This window comes from Aedes albopictus, chromosome 3 (genome assembly GCF_035046485.1).
Source record: "Aedes albopictus strain Foshan chromosome 3, AalbF5, whole genome shotgun sequence".
In the NCBI taxonomy this organism is placed as follows: Eukaryota; Metazoa; Arthropoda; class Insecta; order Diptera; family Culicidae; genus Aedes; species Aedes albopictus.
In genome coordinates this window covers 442,236,819-442,255,124 of record NC_085138.1, presented here as the reverse complement: position 1 = coordinate 442,255,124, position 18,306 = coordinate 442,236,819, and the positions used below count along the sequence as shown (strand labels likewise).

The 18,306-nt window shown below is 38.8% G+C and overlaps 1 protein-coding gene and 1 long non-coding RNA gene across 3 annotated transcripts in view; one reads left to right on the top strand and one right to left on the bottom strand.

Annotated features, from left to right (window-relative positions):
- The first annotated feature begins 312 nt into the window (after nt 1-312).
- Nucleotides 313-18,306, top strand: part of LOC109425964 (la-related protein Larp4B) — a 92,463-nt gene continuing 74,469 nt past the window's right edge. The window contains exons 1-2 of one of the 2 annotated variants that reach the window (XM_062856615.1): nt 313-456; nt 1,039-1,408. The gene's annotated coding sequence lies outside the window, so the exon portion shown is untranslated. The remainder of the gene's footprint in view (nt 457-1,038; nt 1,409-18,306) is intronic. The other variant, XM_062856616.1, reaches the window with a different exon arrangement.
- LOC134289900 (uncharacterized) lies at nt 3,477-5,115 on the bottom strand. Its single transcript, XR_009998738.1, has 2 exons — nt 4,651-5,115; nt 3,477-4,592 (listed from the first exon to the last, which is right to left on the bottom strand). It is a non-coding gene; the product is annotated as an uncharacterized LOC134289900 (long non-coding RNA).

The following is an 18,306-nucleotide window of genomic DNA, read 5'->3' as shown; positions in this document are numbered from 1 at the left end:
GTCAATGAAGAGAACTCTCTCATGTTACTTTCGCCCTTATTTAAACTCAATCTAGAATTATTTAAACAAAGTCAATCTTGTAACTGGATTGCTATTGGAGGACCCCTGGTCCCCACCCTTTTCACAAACCTTCCACATCGTGGTCCACATGATCCACACGTCGATGATCGACAAACGACGAAACTTCGGGCGGCCATCTTTCTCCCCCGTTTCGTTTTTCGTTCGTGATTCGTCGGTCCCGTTTCGGCTGCTGCTTGTTTGTTGGTGCGCGGAACAGGAGGGTGACAGGAGGGGCACTCGCTCGCTCGCACTTTTGCAGTCATCAATCCTCCACCCAGCCCAGACTCGAGTTTGGTCGATCGGTTCGTGATGCACGGTGTTTGAGCTAGGTGCAGATATTTTGGAAGTTTTTCACGTTTTCCAAGCTGAATTCGGTGTCGAATTGTGTCACAAAAGGTGCGCCGAGTTGTGGTGATCGGTTTTCGTGCGGAAAAAGTCCCGTTGGGGTGTTTGTAGGCGACAAAAAGTGCAATTTTCGCTACGGGTCGGGCAAATTTTCTTGCGAGACGGGGCTGAAATTTCTTGATGATGAAACAATTCCTGTGAATTTGCGCTTGTGTTGGTGGGGCAGTGTGCACTTTGTGTGGGTTTTGCGCTGCATGTGTGTGTACGGTGTATCTTGAGAAGACAGAAAAGAGGCACTCTTGGCAGTACGAAGAAAACCAAAAAAGTGCGGAAAAACAGCAAGAAGGCAATTTTTATTCCGCAAGACGTGAATCGCAAAAGGAATAAAAATACGCAGCTTTTCGTCGGTGTTGTTTTGCTTTGGACGGCACTTTCAGTGGATGAGAAGGTGTTGGTTTTAGCCGAAGAAGAACATTGCAGTCGCAAAAGAAGAATATCAACATTAGGGGGGTTGGTCCAATCACCACGACAACGACGACGAAGTCAAGATAGAATTTCATCATCGCCGCCCTGTCGCAAGGTTATCGTCATCTAATTTTCATGAATGAATTTTTATTTGCCGTTCGTTCGTAGCAGCGCAGCAGACCGTACAAGTGAGCGAACAAAAACAACGTCGTTTCGTCGTTGGTGCAAATAGTCCTGAACCAGTTTCCCAGCCAGTGCCAGTGCTGCCGTTCGTCTTCGACGGTGGAGTGAGTGAAAAAGGTGCTAGTACGGTGGAACGAGATCAAAAACGTCGATCCTCGGCGGCTTGAAAAGGAAATAAATTTAAAATATTTACATTTTGTTTGCGGTCTTATCTGCGTGCATTTTGATAAGGCTAAACAAAAACAAGTCATCGGCAGTCGAGTGCAGCACAGCATTTGCTCGTCGACTGTATAGCCGCGCGGCATTGATAAAGGAAGCAGAAATTGTAATAAAACTGCAGCTGCCGTGCAATCGGGTAAGTAGTGTGTTGTTGTTGTTTGATTAAAAATAAACACGCGATAGTCGTAGAAAACCTTCACTCGGTTCGGTTTTCCTCCTCTACTGAACACTATTATAATACCGAACATCATTCCTCTTTCTACAACGTTGTTGTTCGAGCGATGATTTTTACACCCCTTCACCCACCCTCTACCGCACTCGATAATGGTTGTGTAGCTGAGCTGTTGTTGGTTTAGCTTCCGTTCATTGTTTCTTCCGCCTTGCAAACTACTCATCCGCCTTACGCTATGAAGCTACCTACCAGGTTTGAAACTGAATGAAAACTTGTGGGATCCGAAAAGCAACGGGATTTTCGAATCCACTATTGGGAGCAGTGGTCCTCAGGCCGTTTTGCGCGGGCCACGTTTGGTGTTTAAACCTTTCCTTATCACGACATTGAATGGTCAGATGATCTCTCTGAAATACCTCAATCAGTTCTAGATGGAATTGTTTCTGAGTTTTTTTTTAGGAATTCTTTCTGGATTTTTCCGGATATTGCTTTTTTTGGCACCTCTGCAGAAGGTCTCTCAGAATCTTCAAAATGCGTTTTTTGAGATCCCTCAAGGAGTTTCTTCTATAATCGCAGATCCGCCTGGAATCCGTTCAGTAGTTTCTCTTGACTTTCTTCATGATCATGCTGCTGTTTTGTAGGAATCTCTTCTAGGTTTCCTGTGGTTATTTTTTTTATCAAATTTCTCCAATAAATTCCTTCTAATATTTCTCAAAGAGAACTGTTACGTTAAACGAGAAATAGGCCCTTTGTACAACTGCAGTACGTCAGCATCAGAAGCGACGAGTTTGTTTTGGTAAACAAGGAAGAGAAAAGATTGGTTTACCTCGTGCGACAGATTTGTAGTAGATCCCCAATTTCTTAAAAAATAGTTAAATACGTTAAGCATAAATCATTAACAGGGTACACAGTGTTAGATTATAGGCATTAGCTTTGAGATGTTGCACTCTAGCAGTGGTACTTGTGAGTTAACGGTATTTTTCAATGATTTTTAAACAACATGAATTGATTGTTTATGTTTCCTTGGCAATAATGTAACAACTAAAAGGTTATCGTTTACAATAAAACAACAAATTACAAATTACAAATAATGATTAATGTATTTCAAAACTGTATGCCGAACAATGACAATGTCCAATCTTCTGTAAACTAGTAAGATAGTACGATTTTTACTTAGTCGGTAAATTTCAATCAGTTTTAAATAATTCCAGCTACAATTGAGAGACAGTGCACATAACCTCATTCGGCGTCGCTTCCCTAGAGCATAAACAGATTATCCCTCGAAGAAGAAAACTAACTGTAAGTTTCATCATTTCCATTTAATGTATTGCTAAATAAAATATCATTCTAGTTTGAGTCACGCAAAAACGGACTTCAAAAAGGTTTTCTACAAGAACCCTCTGCAATTCCTTCACATATGTCGTCTGGGATTCCCCCAGAAAATTATTCTCTCAGGAGGAATTTATTTCTCAAGAAGATCGTTTTTTCTATAAGATTTTTTCTGAGATTTGTTTTCATTTTTTATGGCGTTCTTCCAGTAATTTTTTTCTGTGGTCTTCCTGTAGATCATTCTAAGATTTCAAAAGAAACTTCCTCATGACAAATCCCACAAGTAACTTTTTGAGGCACCCCAGAAGAAATTCTTGAAAAATAGGAGAAGGAACTTCTTCAGGAATCCCAAATAAAATGTTTAAAGGAATGCCAGAATTCTAAAATGAACTTTAAATGTGCCAGAAGGAACTTTACTGCCCCCACTCGCATAACAGTCCCATTTGCAAAAATAGGAATTGAGAAAACGGCATTTGAAGTTTGAAAACTTGTTTCCATATAAAACTTTGAAAAATCGCCAAAATTTGAAAAATATTTTGATCATCTCGAAACTTTCACAGATTGCTTTGCATATGAATATATAGCTGTAAAAAACGTTGTGTAACGTAACACAAAAATCCATGATGGGACTGTTATGCGGGTACTTTTGATATGGGACGCTCATAACTTGGTATTTTTTCACACATTGACATAAAAATTCGTAATTGGTGGGGGCTGGCTCATCGAATCTTCCGGTCCGCTTTAGTGCTTTATGCATCATTGTGGCCAGGTGTTGTTCTAGTTTTTCCAGCTGTATTGTAAAGCATGAGCGGTGATCCTTGGCATCCTTGTGAAATTAGGGGACTCGGAATGTTGATTGACCACCGATTACTGCTGGCAGATGCAGTGGAAAGTTTGTCTTAATACGTATCAATCGTCTCTGACAAACGAGAAAAAACTGACATCACTGATTACCTGTCTCTGAGCCAAATCTGGTATAGAGTCTTCAGTATCCGATTAGTCGCTTCATGTTTGATGGAGGCTTTCAATCCAAGGGGGTTACACAGTCGCTATCCGAATGAAGAGAACAATATTCCGCGTGAATATCACAAATCAAAAGAGGTGCGGTACATTACGTGGAATGTAGATGCTGAATTGGGTATCAGACCAAGTCCCTGCTGGGTGGCGCGAAATAGATGAGCCATAGACAATAGAATCGTCAATGTCGTAGGGCATAGTATGTGACTATTGTCGAAACAACATTATTTTTGGTCATTGTTCAACCAAATCATAAGCGGCGTCCACTTACACTAAGCGCATAACTATGTTAGGGTCAAGATTAGGATGAAATCATTGGTAAAATATAATAACACTTTTCAGTTTGTGTAGTTAGTTGAACTAGAGTTAACTTTTTTATTGAGACATTTTCTGTAGGTTTATTCTTGACTACAATACATTAGCTGCCCTTTAACTGAATTATTTTATAACAGTAAACAACATTATTCCTTCTTGATAAACAATGTATTAACAAAAGCATTTCAATGTGGACATAGAATTGCCAAACTATACATCTGATCAGATATTTTTCCGGTATTAAATATGGGGTGACGAGTTAAACACTTACGGAAAATAGTTTTTCAATGTCAGACAGACAACACATGAACACAGCTACCAATGAACCAAACCTTCTCTACTGTCTTCTCATTTTGCCGCTTCCTATCCTCAATTGAACTTATCTGACACTAGTTAGGACTGTCTGTGGAAGATCCGGGTTTCTAATTCTGTGTAGGACTTGTTAAAACGGGATGCCTGATATGTACTGCGGACAAATGGGCTGGAAGTACTGACCAATCACAATTACTGTCGTACTAATCATATTAAATGCATGCTTTTCTACTTACATCCCGAACGTCGCCAACCGGCAAAGAGGACATGACGAAAAAACGCGAGATGGCTCTAACAAAACTAGAAAGGCGATGAAAATGATCACCGATGCAACGATATGGAAACAAAATAGATGAGAAATTATCGACCAAATCAAAATCTATGAACATATCGCTAATGTTCTTTATCATTCTTTCTTTTTCTCGTTTCAGCAACAAAATCGAAACCTCTCTACTATCTCTTCATTTTCTGCCTCTTCCCATCCTATTCCCACATCTTCCTATATCCTCTACCCCATCTATTTAATGTATCTGACACTTGTTGGGACTGGTAACGCCAGCGCCTGCCTGTGGAAGATCCCGGTGTGCTAATTCGGTGTAGGACATGTTAACGGGGGAGGCTTAGTAGGTCCACATCTGCCCACAAGCAGATGGGCTGACAGTTGTCGGCCTGGGTGTGGACTGAGCAATTACAATTACATTGACATAAAAATTCGTAATTTTTATTGTTGTTTTTGGAAGTACATCAAAAATGATGACTATTCATAACGTTAACTCAAAAGTGATGAAAAGTCAAATGGGACTGTTATGCGAGTGGGGGCAGTTTAGGAGGAGTAGTACAATAATGACTCGGAAAATCGTAAAAAGAACATCTCGAGCAGCTTTAGAGGGGCTCTTTTAATGATTCCCAGCTTAAGTCTGGAGGAGTACCAGAAGAAATTCCTGAACAAAATCACAAAGAACTAAAGATATAATTCCAGAAGGATCCCCAGAATAAATCCCTGAAGATCCTCCTGAGACTTCTGACAATTCCTTCTACGCTTCAGGGATCCTTCTGGAATTTCTCCGGTAGTTATTCTTACGATTTTGTTTTAGGAATTCATTCTGGGATTTCTCCAGGCATTTCTTCTAGAATTCGCTAAGAAGGTCCATACGATTTCTCAAGAATTTGTGTCTCTGGTTGCATTCAAACGCGAAATGTTCCGATTCGGTTGTTCTTGGAGCACTTGGATTTTTCCCTTTTCGGCGGTTTCTTCGGGAAATTATTCACCGACGCACCATCTGATCCACAGGATTTAGGATTTAGTTATCTTGATTCCCGCCGCTTCAAATCCTATGATAAACGTGGCTTGCTAGCCACGTATCATCGACTTTGAATCTTACTTCAGCTAGTTCGTGGCTTGTGGACATGATGCCATTCACGTACTTTTCAACCGACTCGCTAGCTGCCAACCAAATACTTGTGAGCTTCCGCAAGAAACCTATCCTACAAGTCATTTCGCTGTCCTGAAACGCGCTCTTAAGATTCTTGCAAAAAACTTTATCGTCAACCACTGCACCCTTCGAGGCTTACCACGTTTCTTCCATTATTGGCACTTCATTCCAAACGCCCACGAACTATAGTCCTCTCGTCCTCGGAGTTTTTCAGTAACGGGTAATTGAACGCTGTTCAGGGGTTTTGAACTTAGGATCCATCCGGTAGACCGGAACTACCATTTCTGGCCATTTTGAAAACTTCGTTGAAACAGTTTGTTATATTAGACAACTCCCAACAATAGGTATGTTGTGCATGAGCCATTCGTGTATAACTTGTTAGTAAAGACATGTCTGATTATGAGCTGGGTTGAACGAAGAATGATTTATTGGCAATGTTTTAAGTTAGGGGCTGACTTCAAACCAACATAGTTTTAGGGGTATCCTGAGATGTATTCCTAGAGAAATCTCGTAATGATTATATAGAGGAATTCCGTGAGCAATCATGCCAAGAATCGGAACAATCCTTGTGAAAATCTCGGAAGAAATTCATGTAAAAAATCGGTAGAAATGCATTTGGGTATCTCTAAAAAACTCCCGCAAAAACTCTTCAGTGGAGTCCTGAAGGAATTCTTGATAGAATTCTGAGAGTAATCGTTGAGGGAATGTATGCCTGGTGCAAGGATCGGTAAATTCGCCTCACTCCATTCATATTCACTCCTCTTTGCTGAAGCGAATCGAGAATGATGCAGCAAACGGATAGTCATAAACAAACACGCAACCCCATCACCAGTGAGAAGCGATGCGCAAGCTGGTTGACATGGATATTCGTGGCCGATCGTCGCAGTTTGGATCGCAAGCGAATGAATGAATGGCGAATGGTGACGAATGCTGGTGAGCGATCGAAGCGGCTATTATCATAACTAGAAGAGAATTTCTGCATGTAATGCATACGTTTTTAGTGTATTGTTGTTGAAATGCTAGATTAGCAAAGAAAATAATAAACATTTTTTGAAAACTTCAAATATTCGTACGCGCAATTCACTCACGAATCGCATCACCTCTCCATCGCTTGCGATGCGATTGTGGACGAATGTTTAAATTCCATGTATGGCTTCCCACCGTTCGCCGGTGTTTGCTGTCGTCGCTGACAAGCAAACACACAAACTAAAGCGACAACCGTTCGCTGCTGACTGTATTCGAGTGTGGAAGAAGATGAAAAGTGGAAATCAGGAACCCTGGCCTGGTGTAATCTACCATAACTAGCAGACCCAATGTGGCTAACCACTTTCATACTTTTGATAACTTTTTTTTTAAAGAAGATCATAGAAACTTATAGAAGCAACATTTCTAGAAGAAGAGACGAACCAGCCAAGGGCTGAAAGTCTCTAAAATGAAGACAAACCAATCAAATCAATTTCTAGAAGCTTCCTTAGTGTATCAATGCGTATGTGAAAGACTTGGTGAAACATTTCATTCAGCGTTGGACATCTTGTTCAGAAGCGCCTAAAGGTATACTAAAATGTATCCAATTACGGTTCTTGAATGACTGTTGTAGGGTTCTAACCCATGGAATGAGAGAAACTTCTAGAACATTATACAGGATTGATACAGCAATACAGATATTCTTCGAAATAACGTACCCTCGATATAGCGTACCCTCAATATAGCGAATTCGATATAACGTACATTTTGCTTCGATACAACGTACAACATTGAAAATTTTAATTTTTCCCAGGAATAACCCTCAGATAAGCTACGGAACTACTCAAATCAATGTTTTCTTGCAGTATTAATCTTGTATCCTAGAATTAGCGCAAATTGGGGAAACATTTAGTGTACGTTATATCGAAGCAAAATGTACGTTATATCGAAGCACAAAAAATGAAATTACTTTTTCGTGAAAACTCATGTTTTTCATTATTGGTTTTGTGAATTTCACCGAAATCATTATTTGGGGTTAATTTCACGTCGAAATCATCAATATTAGCATAAAAAATAATAAATTTTTCTCTGCTTCGATATAACGTACACTTCGATATAACGTACAAAGAGAAAACTTTTTTGTACGTTATATCGAAGAGTACCTGTACATTAGTTTATCAATCTTATGGAACCAATACAATGATGCAGCCAATGCCGCGATGCACCAATGAAAAGATGCACTAATGCAACGATGCAACAATAAAAAATACAATACAATAATTTGTTTAGGTGTCATACTGTGTGAATCAAATCAGACAGACAACTCTTTTGATTTTTTTATCATGTTTTATTTAAACTTTCATTTAATTCAAAATTGGCATCAAATCTTTTCCAATCAAGCTAAATTCTATGACCAAGTTTCAGGCAATTTGGCCGACAAAAACCCCTCATGACGAAGAGAACAAACCTGCCGATAATACCCTTTGTCACCCTATTCATGTTTATTCGGTAAACTGATAAAATATTATAACTAAAATATTAATTTTTAAAACTAACTCAATTATATATTGATTTCTACAATACCCATTGAAGAGCCCCCCGTTCCGCCGTCGAGAACCTAAACAAAACTCTCAAGTTCCAGCTGCAGCACCAAACAAGATTTCCTCTTGCAAAAAAAGTCAAGTTTCATCAAAAGTTTCCACTAAATCCAATTGATTTCGGGAGCGTATGTTATCTACATGATGTTGGCATTGAAAGTGCCACGCGGGAAGTTCTCAGGAAAGAAATGACTTTGTAAATTTAATTGGAAAACAAATATTTCCGTAGGGCCGACCTGCCACAAAAAAAAACAAAAATTTTTACATGTGTTTCTAAGGCCAGTAGTACACAGGGTCAAATATTTGACAAGGAAAGAACTCAAGAAACAACATCAGTTTGACACTAATGAAAATTCGATCGAGTCAAATAAGATGTTTGAGCATTGGTTTCTTTTTGGACAAATATTTGACCCTGTGTACTAGCAGCTTAACATAACCTGTCAGAAAATGCATGTATGTTTCAAAAACGGATTGAAGTTGCTTCAAATGTGACGTTCGATTTGCTCCAAACAGTTTTATTTTTGTTACCAGAACAAATTGACAATTTATTTGAGTTTACCAAAAAAAAATATTTCAGATTTTACCATGCTTTTTGCTGACTGTGTCTACCTGCTGATAGTAGAATTGTTGACTGTTCCTCGCCTAAGCACCTAAACTGCTACTAATAGACTTTTGTCATTAGTGTTGCTATAATTACTGTTTATAATAGGATCACAGGTCAGCTTCAAGACAAGCTTCAAAACTGGTTATTTATAATTATTTTTGCTATTTAGTTGCAGGATATTAGGATATAAGATCGATATTGTTTTCAAGCATCATAAACGATTGCTGTATTCAATCTAGCACAACTTTTTGTAGAAATTCTATTGGAAATTTCCTTCAGTAGTTCGACTAGAATATAATTCGAATGATATTTATTTTATGAAAAACATAAGCTTCCCCAATAATCTTTTAAAATATATGTTGCAATGTTTCAGCATCACTTAAAGCAGTGTTGTACAGTCATACATCCATATAATGATACCTTTACCTCGATATAACGTAACTTTATTGTGATTCTATCTTTGTTTCTATTGAAATAATTAGCGTGATTTACAGAATAGTCTATATGATATTGCGTCCTTGCTGGAATCAAGCCTATTATCCAGTTTAGCGCCATACTACCACATTCGCAGTTTTATGAGAGCTTTTGGTGTTAAAGTCGTATCACAAATGTTTTTTAGCCCTACTGGAACACCGCCTTTAAACTCCAAACGACATGACCCCCAAGTAACATTTTATAGTTAAATAGACTAGAGCAATCATAAACCGAAATTTAAAGGAATTGCTTTATTACGGTTCTCAAAACCTCTACAAGACTATTTAATCATCAAAATGTTACTTTAAAGCAGTGGAATAGAATTTGGTTTCATGTGATACTGGAAGTGACAACGCCGGAAAAAGTCCGCTTAATCCCTGCAGAAAATCGCTTACGAAATTCTTTGATAAACCCATGTAAGAATTTCTTGAGACATCACTGGATGATGAAATCCCAGAAGAACTCTTGTAGAAATCCCTAGAGAAATTTCTTGATAAATTTCTGATGGAATTCCTTTAGGAACCCCTGGCAAAATTCCGTGAAATATCCCCGGATGAATTACTACCGGAATATTCAAAAGTATTTCTAATATAATTCCTAAAGGAATTCATGAAGTAATCACATGGATAATTGTTTGTAGGAATTCTAGTGGAAACCTAGCCGGAATTTCTAGAGAAATCAAAGTAAGAATCCATGGAAAAATCTCAGAGGGAATTCCTGAAGAAATTCATTAAAATATTCTAGAGGCATCCCAGGAAGAATTCCTTCAGAAATTCAAACAGGGATTCCTGGAAGAATTTAACCAGAAATCTCTGAAGGAATTCCTTGTGGAATTACATCAAGTATTCTTGCAGAAATCCTAGCATGATTTTTTTTTGAAGAATTACTGGTGAGATCCCTAGGATAATCTCAGAAGGAATCTTCCAAAGAATCTTTGGAGAAACCTCTGGAGAAATCACAGAAGGAGTGCTTCTGGATGAATCTGATGATGAAATTCCATTAAAATGTGCTGAGTAAGCTCCCGCAGGAATCACTGGGTGAATCTTAGCAAATATTCTTTGAGCAGGAATAGTTGAATTTTTTGACATTTTTTGGAAGGACCCTAACAGGAATGACTGGAAGAATCTCAGGAAGTCCATCAGGAACTCCTTGGTGCAGTGGCGATTCCCTAACCTCAAATCTACCTATTAAGGTGGCCCACACTTATATGAAAAACAAAAAATTCGAAAAATGCCAAGTCTTACTTCCTCAATCAGGTGTTTTGGACTCCCAGAAGCTACGTTCAAAATTTGAGCAAAATCAGTTGAGCCTAAGGGGGCACTCAAAACACTTTGTATGGGAAAACTTAGCCAAATATATGCAGAAGTTTTAAGTTTTCGAATTTCACCGCTAGGTGGCGCTGTAAGCGTTCAATAATCAAACCCTTCGGTATTATTGTAGGTGACTATATGCCACACAACTTGGTCGAAGACCGCAAAGTGATCCAACGTCTGTGAAAAAAGTTATACCCTAGGAAAAGTGAAGATAAACTTTATTGTTACATGTAAAGGAATAATATCAAATCAATAATGAAATCTCAATATTTTGCTTCACTTTGTCTAGGGTATAACTTTTTTCACAGCCATCGGATCATTTCGCGGTCTTCGACAAAGTTCTTTGGCATATAGTCCCCTACAATAATACCAAAGGGTTTGCTTATTGAACGCTTACAGCGCCACCAAGCGGCAAAATTCGAAAACTTAGAATATCTGCATACATTTGGCCAAGTTGTCCCATACAAACTTCAAGCATTTTGAGCGCCCCCTTAGGCTTAACCGATTTTGCTCAAATTTTAAACGTAGTTTGTGGGAGTCCAAAACAACTTATTCAGGACGTAAGACTTGGCATTTTTAGAGATTTTTGTTTTTCATATAAGTGTGGGCCACCCTACTATGTACCTATGCACCAAGTGTAAATTATTGAATTGTTTGAACAATTCAATAACTGCTTTCACTCATTTCTATTTCGTTTTGGATCATAAATTCCCGGCAATTGCAAGTTTTTCTGTCAGTGTACAGCTAAAAAGTGAGGCTACGCGACGCCACTACCTGGGTGAATTTCCGTGTCAATTTTTTGGAATTCCCAAGAGGAATTTCTGCAATGTCGTATTGAAAATTTTGCATTTTTTACTGCAGTAAATAAAAAGAGGCACACATCAGCGCTATATGGCTATATGCTAGGGAGATTTCTCACTTATAAACACATCAACAGATAACGTTTGACGCTTGACCTGTTCTAGATGTAGCCATGAAAACGAATTTTGGCTGATACATACGATATTGGTTTACAAGGTTGAATATAAAAAGGCATACTATAAATTTTACTTATGTATGAGCTCTATTTGGGAAATATATGCCATTGTCTGAAAACCACTGTTGGGTGAATAACATAATTTTTGGGGTATTTTTATTTTTAAAATATTCAAATGAAACAAAATTTGGAATGAAAATTGCTTCGATATAACGTAACGAAAAAAAACGCAGTTACGTTATAGCGAGGTATGACTGTGCGGTACATATTTCAGAAACTTCCCCCTGAATTTTCTCAAGAATATGCCCAAGAACTTCTCCACCGCTTTTCTGGGAATTGGGTTCTTTAGGGGTATCCGGATTATTTTGTAATCGGATTCTCCACCCAAAAATTAGTCGAACTCCAAAATTTCATAAATTTTGAAGTGCGGAAACTATTTTTAAAATGCATTAAGAGTTTGTATGGGGTTTTTTTTTCGTTCGGGTCAAACTGTCGATTGAACTGTCATTCTATCCACGAAAATTAAAACTGTTTTGTTATTTTAACCATCAAAACAAAGCTATTGTAATCCAATAAAATCACGTTATACTCAGAAAAATTAACTTTATCGATTAGGCTATAGAAAATAGCAATATTTTATTTACTAAACAACCCAATTCCAACACGCTTTGTAAATCCATTGCTCTAGACTTTCCTGGACGAGCACTGTTACAAACACTTGGAAAACGATTCCACAAATATTTTTCTGAAATATTATATAAAAATTATGGTTTTTTTCTCAGTTCGTGATTTGGTGACCACTACTGCCACTTCTGCATCACATGTACCCACTAACGTGGCTCACTGCAGTCGAGCATCTCCTTCGTCAATGGCAGCGTATGTTAGGGGCTGCACTGTCGACTGCCGCGAGATGACGTAAGTTCTGTTGGTGTGCTCATTTTTGCCTCTTCGGATGCCAGCGGCAAGCTGGGGTACGCCATACCACCTTGGTTGCCTCCAAAGAAGTCGCGCATCATGCAGAAAGAGGAAAGATTAGTGTTTAGAGATGGAAACATGATTGTTGTTTGGGAAACACGATCCACACCATTTACTCAGCAAAGTTGTCCGTCCGTACCTACGTTACACGGAGTAGAGTGGTTCGCTGGTTGGTTGGTTGGTTCGTGACCCCATTTCGGTCGCTTCGCGTTTTGAGTGATGAAGTTTCGGTGGTCTTGGGTGGCAGATTGACGGGGACTAACCAAACTGTTTCATTTTTTGTTTTTGTTTCCATTTATTTTCGCCGATTGATGGGAATTGTTTTCAGTTTGATTGGCGATTGGGCCTCTAACGTTTTCGATCGGGGTCAAACTGCTCACTGAAATATAGCTGGTAACAAATTTGTTAGCTGTACCCAATGATTGAGAATCAAATATGTAATTAAAGAGAATATCGGTTTGTAAACACTTTTTCGATGAAATCGGTAGTAATTATAGTCCCTGATGTTAGCTTTTAAAGATGATCAAAAGACCGAATTTCTTATAATTAATGGTTAAATTGTAAGTTTCGCAAATGAAGTGGTTTGAACATACATTTTGAGTGGTTATAATTTCAAACCTTGTTATTTCTGTAGTGTGGCTCAACGATCCCGCTAAATATTGGCCTACCTCAAAAACACTTGAACATTTCCACACTTGTTGTTGAGTGAAGAACTGTATGTGCTGTCGTTGCAAGAATTCGTGTATTTTACGACAGCAACTGCAGGATCGTGTGGTATACACAACGGCGGAAAATCCCGAAAACATCCCCCATCTTACCGACAATCAACACATTCCATCATCTCTGTTGCTTTTGAAATATAAAAATATTAGCTTTAGTTGGATTATCAATGTTTGCTTATTTCAATTCCAAACGGACTTCCCAATACTCTTGAGTTTTTGTTTGTTATACCGGCAAAACATATGTATGACTGTATGTCGATTCGTTCAGAAAATCTTTTCTCATAAGCTATGCCAGCGTAAGTCTAGTTACGTTGACACTAGTGAAAATCAAACGAAAGCAATCGCTATTCGTCACGTTACGTGTCTGCCCACAGCGCACATACCGATACCACGCAAATCGTACACGACCAACAACCGCCAAGAAACTCACCTACGGCAAGGCCTCTGTCCGATTTGTCACTTTCAACTTCAACACGGTGCGGTGTGCAACAACTAGGTACTTTGGACGGCTTCGCACTGTCATCTGTTTACTTGTGCGATCGACAACACGCCACCAGAACTTGAAATCGTTAGTCATGTCGCGAATGAAATGCGTGAATTTCCGCTCTCTCTGACATTCACTGGCCTGGCCTGGTTTGGTCGATTCGACGACGACGTGTTTGCGAATTCAAACTGCGCAAAGTTGACGACTTGGCGCTGCTGCCTGGCCGCGTAGGAACTACAGTGTATTGGAAAATGTGGTGTACGGTGATTTTTAATTAATCTGCTCGCTAGTTTTAAACAATTACAACTCCTGAGCAAATTGCGAATGGGGTGTAACTGACCAAACAATAACAATGTGCAACCAGCAATGTCACAATTTTAATGGTGGTAACTCCCTGTACATGCGATTTTCCGACTCACTGCATTCAACGCAATCCGGGTATACAACGTTGTCGAAATCCGGAGTAATTCGCGAAAAGGTCGTAACTGTCAAAACGTACACAATTTAAGTGATTATAGGAATGAAAATATACCCAAATTTTCTACTAAATACTCACAAACTTCCATTGATAACACTTTTCTAACTATTGAAAATCACGGGTTGAGTGGATTTCATTCTATGTCGTACAAAACAAAACAAGGATTACGCCTTTCCCTCCTGGTGTTTTATTTACGAAAGTAAAAGGCGAATCTAAAATCTAAACGTATACACGGCGATAGTGAAAGGCGAAACTGAAATCAAAACATAAACAAGGCGAAATTTTGTCAAAATCAAAAACAAGGCGAACAGTAAAAGGCGATTCTGAAATTGATATCGATTCTAGGTGCATAGTTTTGGGCGTATTTAGCATTATCGGGTATCGATTCGAGCGTAATAAAATAAGTGCAATTTGTGGTGCAAAAACTACCAAATTCTGACTGTATTCTTAGAAAATCAAGAAAATGTGGCAGAACTGTGTCATTTAAGCATGTTCATGTTGAAAATTTTGATGTTATTTTCACATTGTTATTGCGTTGTCTGTTACGCCTTATTCGCGAATTACTCCGGAAATGAAATTAAATCGGTGTCGTCAACAACATTGTTGCGCATTTGGCGAACATTTGTTTTCCTTTTGTCCCCTGCAGACAACAATCGTTCGAAAGCAAAGTTAAGTTGTATAACCGATGTTAAATCGATCGAATGACCCCTTTAAACTGACTCTTCTAGGAATCCGCAATTCAATCTTCAACCCCCGCAGTAACGGTAGGTTGTAGGTGTAGTAACATCCCTATCACACCCAAATCAATCTCGGCTGGAATTTTCTTAGAAACTTTATCAGTGTGTCGATTGTTTGATAGTAAAAATAGACGGAATTCTACGAACCATGCGACGCCGACGACGCGACAGGGAACTCTGATAAGTGTCGATTGTACGCTCACGCAAGGCTTATGGGGCGTTATTGGCCGCGCGCGATGATGGAAGACGGACATTGAAACCTTTTTACCTTTCCGGTGGTGATGTTGTTGCGATGAAAGGTCGTAGTTTCACTGGCGGGGAATAAACTTTTGATGAAATAGAAGCGATGTTGATCAGTCGTTATGTGGATCAATCATGGTTTGTTAGTGTAGCTTCAATGTCAGACCGATTCTTTCCGTTTGATATGGTTCTGAGAATTCATTTTTTTTACAAACCTTCTCATTAACGTATGTGACGAGAGTACGTGAACGACACCGATCAACCAAGAACCTTGACACGGCGATAAAATGACACATCATGGTGTCGAATGTTCGTCTCGTAGACGTAGAGACGTGTTTTGTGATTTATTTTAAAAGTGAATCTCAAACGTCATGGGATTACGTCAAACACCGTCGTTGGTCAACGTCTTGGCGCGCGGTGAGATGACCTTATTTGTTTATGCATCAGGGAGCTGTTTTGCTGTTCGGCTGGGCGAGTGTGGATTGGCCTTGTGCCATTAATGATCGCGACTGCTTTTCACTTGGCGGATACTATTTAGAAACGGTGCAGCTGCAATAGTCGTTAGTTGGTCATCGAATCGAAGTGTTTTTTGCGAAGGCGTGTTGTTGTTGACAATTTTATTAATCGGGGTTTTGAGTTATATAACACCTTTCTTGTTGTTTGTTATTGTTGCTCATAGAAATAAACATCATATATGGTAAACATTTGAATTTGCGTTTTTGCATATTCTACTAATCAATATTACATAACATCATTTCAATCACAAAGAACAGACATCCAGGCTAGAACAAATTTCATTCGGAAGGTTGTGTAAGGATTTGAATCTTTACTTGAGTAAGGTTGCAAACCAATACGCGATGACAACACTAACGCCACCAAACACCATATTGCCACAGTCAGTGGTGAATTGAAACATTTCAAGTGGTGAATTAAATTAGTATGGGAAATTAACCGATTGCAGCGCCACGCTATTGCCACTTGTGTTGCCGATTTCAAATGGTCGTTAAATTCCTTACATAGTTTCGGAACTGGACTTGGATGTCTGTTCTCTGTGTTTCAATACATCTATCAAACCTGACCTTCACGCTAACGCCGCTCAGAACTAAAGTGCATAATTTCCAGACTACACCAAAAATGTGTAACCCTTGCACATTCACAAAATTAGCTCCCATGTCCGCAAAAACGTTAAATTCGCAAAAAAATTTGTTCGGCAATCTAGCTAGGTTTATTAGTGACCTTGGAAAATATCTAGACAAGTGTACGAGCATCTACAACTGTACGCATCTAGACGAGTGTACGAGCTGTTTTTGAGAATGTGTAACTATTTCACATTTTTGTGTGGTCTGAACTGCAATCTCAAGACATATCCGCAGGAATTTTCGAAGAAACCGTTACTGATAAAATGTACACAATTCCGAAGTCATTCGTGAAGGGCGTAACTGTCGAAACAATAGTAAAGCGAAAACAACAATTGATATTACTTCAATACTTATTAAGAAGTAACACAGAGCAGTTGCACTTAAATTAGTGTAAATAACACAGTTCTGACCTATTTTCTTAATTAACTTAATTTTTTTTTATAACGCCCGAATGGGGCTAGATGTAGTACTAGATTTGTAGTAATGAGCTGAATTTTAGTATGGTGAGAAGGTCAATTCTCCGTTTCTGCAATGAAATGGTGCAAAAAGCGTGGGTATTATGATTCCTTGCCTAATTTGATGCTGTTTGAGCAAAACTTCGGATAACTATGTTGTTTATGTTGCAAGAAATGGAGAAAACAACAACACTGTTGCCCAAAGTTTTGCTCAAACAGCATCAAATTAGGCAAGGAATCATAATACCCACGCTTTTTGCACCATTTCATTGCAGAAACGGAGAATTGACCTTCTCAGCATACTAAAATTCAGCTCATTACTACAAATCTAGTACTTCACCGATCTGTCCTATTGATACCCGATGCAAATAACGCCTACCCACTATGCGCCATGTATCGATATCTACTTCAAAAAAACTTTTTAATATTTGCCTTGCTTTCAATTTTAGTCGGGTTTTCGCTATTTGCTGTCGCCGTATTGACGTGCTGATTTCAGTTACGCTATTCACTTTCGCCGTGTTAACGTTTTGATGTTTGTTTCGCCGTTCACTTCCGTAAATAAAAGTCCAGGAGTGAAAGTTTTGTTAGAAAACTAAGTTATATATATCAACTTAGTTCAAACTTAGTTAATATTGATTAGTAAAATCCAGCATCTCACCCATGCAATTACTAAAGGCTCAAATCGACACTGATTTTTCATTTGGGCCTAACTGACATTTTCGAGTTCTCTTCATCGATCCTCTCTTTGTGTTATCACAGAATGTGTATTAGCGTGGGACACAAAAATACATTTTACTCCTGTACACTTTTTGAGTTCCATTTTGGTCCCATATCAACTGTGCAAAATTTCAGATCGATCGGAGAAACTATATTTTAGCGCCAGCCATTTTAAGTTTTCATACGATTTACTATGGGGAAAATCACTTTTTCAAAGAAAAATCGCCACAAGTTGTTCCTTAACCCCTAAAAATAAATCGATGAATGATTTCTAATGGAAATTTTACGAGGAACCAACCCTCCGAAGACCGCAAAGCGATCTGAGGCATGTGGAAAAAGTTATTGACGGAAAACCGAATGGCATGCAAACGCGGTTTAACATGTAAGGAATAACAATAAATAATAAAATCTCGTCATTTTATCGATCCGGTGAGGGCTTATAACTTTTTCCACGAACGTCGCATCGGTTTGCTGTCTTCGGAGGTCTGATTCCTAGTGAAGTTTTCTACAGAAATCATTCGTCGACATATTTTTAGGGATCTTGGGGTGACTCCTAGCGATTTTTCTTTGTAGGAGTAATATTT